We start from the raw sequence: 5,913 nt of genomic DNA, 5'->3' as shown, positions 1-5,913 counted from the left end.
CCTTACTTGTCACACAATTTCTGAAACCTGACACTCAAACACTAGCCTGGCACCGCCCTCCTACGTACTTCCGCTCGATTTCATTTCTCTTCAGTACTTAGTCTGGCCTCTCTCAAGAGAGAAACGTTAACTTCCTGGTAGGCGGGTACTCTTTTGAAGTTCAAAACTATTGGATCTGCCCTGAGTCACTCTGGATCTGTCACAACCAATCGCTAGCGTGTGGTCGTGACGTATGGCATGCGACGGAACTGGCCGGAAACAAGAACGAAGTTTTCAAACACCAACCGGGAAGACATTTCACTTCATTCCCTAACTTCAACAGAAACATTCTGTCCAAGGTCAACTTTAAGGACTTATGGCAATGGATGCGTGTCCGGCTGAAAGACTGGAGAGCTGTAGCACTTTAACTACTTCCTTGCATATTTTGTAACTTTGAATGTTGATGTACATGTTTAATTATTTATGTACAAAGAGTAAATATTTAAACAATGTCTATTCACTAAGTGTCCCTGTATATAATTTTACTTTATCGATTATAATTAGCAATCAATAATCTTACTCTGTGTGCAGGTGTATAATAAACGGCACTTTTTCTTATTACGTCTTATTTCTTATTTATAAAAAGGAGTTTGCACAGTTTTATTTGACATTTATAGTTTATTAAAACACAATTTTTAAACATTTACAACATGTAAAACTGACAGAACAACCATGTTCCTACAAAAGTACACAAGGAAATCAAAGCCATTTGTTGTTTAGCAGCCAGGACTCGGGGCTTCCGAACACCAGGCTAAAGTTTCCGTCCAAAATGTCACGGTCATCGTGAACGCCGAGCTGAGCAGCACGAACTCCTAACTTTTCTGCCTCTTTCACTTGGTCCTCCATTAGTGCAACAAGAGGGGACACGACAACAACTATAGGCTTAGCATCCCTATCCTTCGCCTTAGCCAACTCATTCACCACTAGCGGAGTGAGCTGGAAAATCAAACTTTTCCCGAACCCCGTGAGGAGGAGGGCCACAACATCATGGCCACCAACAAAACTCAGCAAACACTGTTCTTGCTCCGGTTTTAACTTCTGGATATTCGGCAGTGTTGCAACAACGGACCTAATCGCTCGCATCTATCTCCGCAGCCATTACTGAACTACGACTCAAACTGGCGCTCTACAGCAACGTCATCGTTCTCAGCCACTCCCTCTGTTCGTTGATTGGCCCGAACAAAAAACAACTTCTGGAAACCTAAGAATATACAGCGAGACCAGACTAAGTACTGAAGAGAAATGAAATCGAGCGGAAGTACGTAGGAGGGCGGTGCCAGGCTACTCAAACACTAGAACCACACACTAAATCTGCAAAACCACACACCAAATCTGCAAAACCAAACACCAAATCTTGGCCGTCTACTCAGTTTTCAATTTCATAAAACACTCTTTGCAAACCACAACACACAACTCTCTATGTAACACACACAAATCTAACAGGAAGTCTCTTGATTTCATTTTTTTCAAACACAATCTTTCAAAACACCACAGTAATTCATCAGAGCCTCACACACACACACACACACACACTCCTCACATGTGCAAACACTCATCGCTTTACTGAACACCAATCAATCATAGCTTTAGAACAGGCCTATAAACCGGTCAAAGGTCAAGTCATAGGTTTTTCAGACTGTGTAAACCTGTATTCATAACCACAAACACATACAGTATAAAATAATAGTTTGTTTTAAATCTTGCTTTCTTGTTTACAGTGAATCTCTCTGCCAATTACATGTACAGCTCATGAAAGAAGAGCTTTAGGTTTCGAATATCTGTGTATATGATATATCCAAAGAATAATATTATGGCAAAGGTGTTTGCAACGTAAGACAAATGTTTGCTTTTGAGATGTTTGTGATCATCTGAATGCAGTGCTTCATTTTGCAAGAGATGTGAGGCATTGTGTATTTTGTGTGTGCAATTGGATGGAGGGAAGAGACCATCCTGGTGGTGTTGGGGAGGATGGAGGGAAGAGACCATCCTGGTGGTGTTGGGGAGGATGGAGAGAAGAGACCATCCTGGTGGTGTTGGGGAGGATGGAGGGAAGAGACCATCCTGGTGGTGTTGGGGAGGATGGAGGGAAGAGACCATCCTGGTGGTGTTGGGGAGGATGGAGGGAAGAGACCATCCTGGTGGTGTTGGGGAGGATGGAGGGTAAGACCATCCTGGTGGTGTTGGGGAGGATGGAGGGAAGAGTCCATCCTGGTGGTGTTGGAGAGGATGTAGGAAAGAGACCATCCTGGTGGTGTTGGGGTGGATGGAGGGAAGAGACCATCCTGGTGGTGCTGTAGAGGATGGAGGGAAGGGACCATCCTGGTGGTGTTGGAGAGGATGGAGGGAAGAGTCCATCCTGGTGGTGTTGGAGAGGATGGAGGGAAGAGTCCATCCTGGTGGTGTTGGAGAGGATGGAGGGAAGAGTCCATCCTGGTGGTGTTGGAGAGGATGGAGGGAAGAGTCCATCCTGGTGGTGTTGGAGAGGATGTAGGAAAGAGACCATCCTGGTGGTGTTGGGGTGGATGGAGGGAAGAGACCATCCTGGTGGTGTTGGAGAGGATGTAGGAAAGAGACCATCCTGGTGGTGTTGGAGAGGATGTAGGAAAGAGACCATCCTGGTGGTGTTGGAGAGGATGGAGGGAAGAGTCCATCCTGGTGGTGTTGGAGAGGATGGAGGGAAGAGACCATCCTGGTGGTGTTGGGGTGGATGGAGGGAAGAGACCATCCTGGTGGTGTTGGAGAGGATGGAGGGAAGGGACCATCCTGGTGGTGTTGGAGAGGATGGAGGGAAGAGTCCATCCTGGTGGTGTTGGAGAGGATGGAGGGAAGAGACCATCCTGGTGGTGTTGGAGAGGATGGAGGGAAGAGACCATCCTGGTGGTGTTGGAGAGGATGGAGGAAAGAGACCATCCTGGTGGTGTTGTGGTGGATGGAGGGAAGAGACCATCCTGGTGGTGCTGTAGAGGATGGAGGGAAGGGACCATCCTGGTGGTGTTGGAGAGGATGGAGGGAAGAGTCCATCCTGGTGGTGTTGGAGAGGATGGAGGGAAGAGTCCATCCTGGTGGTGTTGGAGAGGATGGAGGGAAGGGACCATCCTGGTGGTGTTGGAGAGGATGGAGGGAAGAGTCCATCCTGGTGGTGTTGGAGAGGATGTAGGAAAGAGACCATCCTGGTGGTGTTGGGGTGGATGGAGGGAAGAGACCATCCTGGTGGTGTTGGAGAGGATGTAGGAAAAAGACCATCCTGGTGGTGTTGGAGAGGATGTAGGAAAGAGACCATCCTGGTGGTGCTGTAGAGGATGGAGGGAAGGGACCATCCTGGTGGTGTTAGAGAGGATGGATGGAAGAGTCCATCCTGGTGGTGTTGGAGAGGATGTAGGAAAGAGACCATCCTGGTGGTGTTGGGGAGGATGGAGGGAAGAGACCATCCTGGTGGTGTTAGAGAGGATGGATGGAAGAGTCCATCCTGGTGGTGTTGGAGAGGATGCAGGAAAGAGACCATCCTGGTGGTGTTGGAGAGGATGTAGGAAAGAGACCATCCTGGTGGTGTTGGAGAGGATGTAGGAAAGAGACCATCCTGGTGGTGTTGGGGAGGATGGAGGGAAGAGTCCATCCTGGTGGTGTTGGAGAGGATGTAGGAAAGAGACCATCCTGGTGGTGTTGGAGAGGATGTAGGGAAGAGACCATCCTGGTGGTGTTGGAGAGGATGTAGGAAAGAGACCATCCTGGTGGTGTTGGGGTGGATGGAGGGAAGAGACCATCCTGGTGGTGTTGGAGAGGATGTAGGAAAGAGACCATCCTGGTGGTGTTGGAGAGGATGTAGGAAAGAGACCATCCTGGTGTTGTTGTAGAGGATGGAGGGAAGGGACCATCCTGGTGGTGTTGGAGAGGGTGGAGGGAAGAGTCCATCCTGGTGGTGTTGGAGAGGATGGAGGGAAGAGTCCATCCTGGTGGTGTTGGAGAGGAAGGAGGGAAGGGACCATCCTGGTGGTGTTGGAGAGGATGGAGGGAAGAGTCCATCCTGGTGGTGTTGGAGAGGATGGAGGGAAGAGTCCATCCTGGTGGTGTTGGAGAGGATGTAGGAAAGAGACCATCCTGGTGGTGTTGGAGAGGATGGAGGGAAGAAACCATCCTGGTGGTGTTGGAGAGGATGGAGGGAAGAGACCATCCTGGTGGTGTTGGAGAGGATGTAGGAAAGAGACCATCCTGGTGGTGTTGGGGAGGATGGAGGGAAGAGACCATCCTGGTGGTGTTGGAGAGGAAGGAGGGAAGGGACCATCCTGGTGGTGTTGGAGAGGATGGAGGGAAGAGTCCATCCTGGTGGTGTTGGAGAGGATGGAGGGAAGAAACCATCCTGGTGGTGTTGGAGAGGATGGAGGGAAGAGACCATCCTGGTGGTGTTGGAGAGGATGGAGGGAAGAGACCATCCTGGTGGTGTTGGAGAGGAAGGAGGGAAGGGACCATCCTGGTGGTGTTGGAGAGGATGTAGGAAAGAGACCATCCTGGTGGTGTTGGAGAGGATGGAGGGAAGAAACCATCCTGGTGGTGTTGGAGAGGATGGAGGGAAGAGACCATCCTGGTGGTGTTGGAGAGGATGTAGGAAAGAGACCATCCTGGTGGTGTTGGGGAGGATGGAGGGAAGAGACCATCCTGGTGGTGTTGGAGAGGAAGGAGGGAAGGGACCATCCTGGTGGTGTTGGAGAGGATGGAGGGAAGAGTCCATCCTGGTGGTGTTGGAGAGGATGTAGGAAAGAGACCATCCTGGTGGTGTTGGAGAGGATGTAGGAAAGAGACCATCCTGGTGGTGTTGGGGTGGATGGAGGGAAGAGACCATCCTGGTGGTGTTGGAGAGGATGTAGGAAAGAGACCATCCTGGTGGTGTTGGGGAAGATGGAAGGAAGAGACCATCCTGGTGGTGTTGTAGAGGATGGAGGGAAGGGACCATCCTGGTGGTGTTGGAGAGGGTGGAGGGAAGGGACCATCCTGGTGGTGTTGGAGAGGGTGGAGGGAAGAATCCATCCTGGTGGTGTTGGAGAGGATGGAGGGAAGAAACCATCCTGGTGGTGTTGGAGAGGATGTAGGAAAGAGACCATCCTGGTGGTGTTGTAGAGGATGGAGGGAAGGGACCATCCTGGTGGTGTTGGAGAGGGTGGAGGGAAGAGTCCATCCTGGTGGTGTTGGAGAGGATGGAGGGAAGAAACCATCCTGGTGGTGTTGGGGAGGATGGAGGGAAGAGACCATCCTGGTGCTGTTGGGGAGGATGGAGGGAAGAGACCATCCTGGTGGTGTTGGAGAGGATGGAGGGAAGAGTCCATCCTGGTGGTGTTGGAGAGGATGGAGGGAAGAGACCATCCTGGTGGTGTTGGAGAGGATGTAGGAAAGAGACCATCCTGGTGGTGTTGGGGTGGATGGAGGGAAGAGACCATCCTGGTGGTGTTGGAGAGGATGGAGGGAAGGGACCATCCTGGTGGTGTTGGAGAGGATGTAGGAAAGAGACCATCCTGGTGGTGTTGGGGTGGATGGAGGGAAGGGACCATCCTGGTGGTGTTGGAGAGGATGGAGGGAAGGGACCATCCTGGTGGTGTTGGAGAGGATGTAGGAAAGAGACCATCCTGGTGGTGTTGGAGAGGATGTAGGAAAGAGACCATCCTGGTGGTGTTGGGGTGGATGGAGGGAAGAGTCCATCCTGGTGGTGTTGGAGAGGATGGAGGGAAGGGACCATCCTGGTGGTGTTGGAGAGGATGTAGGAAAGAGACCATCCTGGTGGTGTTGGAGAGGATGTAGGAAAGAGACCATCCTGGTGGTGTTGGAGAGGATGTAGGAAAGAGACCATCCTGGTGGTGTTGGAGAGGATGTAGGAAAGAGACCATCCTG

The sequence above is a fragment of the Phoxinus phoxinus genome (assembly GCF_949152265.1).
Source record: "Phoxinus phoxinus genome assembly, chromosome: 6".
Lineage (NCBI taxonomy): Eukaryota > Metazoa > Chordata > Actinopteri > Cypriniformes > Leuciscidae > Phoxinus > Phoxinus phoxinus.
Note: the sequence above shows the minus strand (reverse complement) of the source record.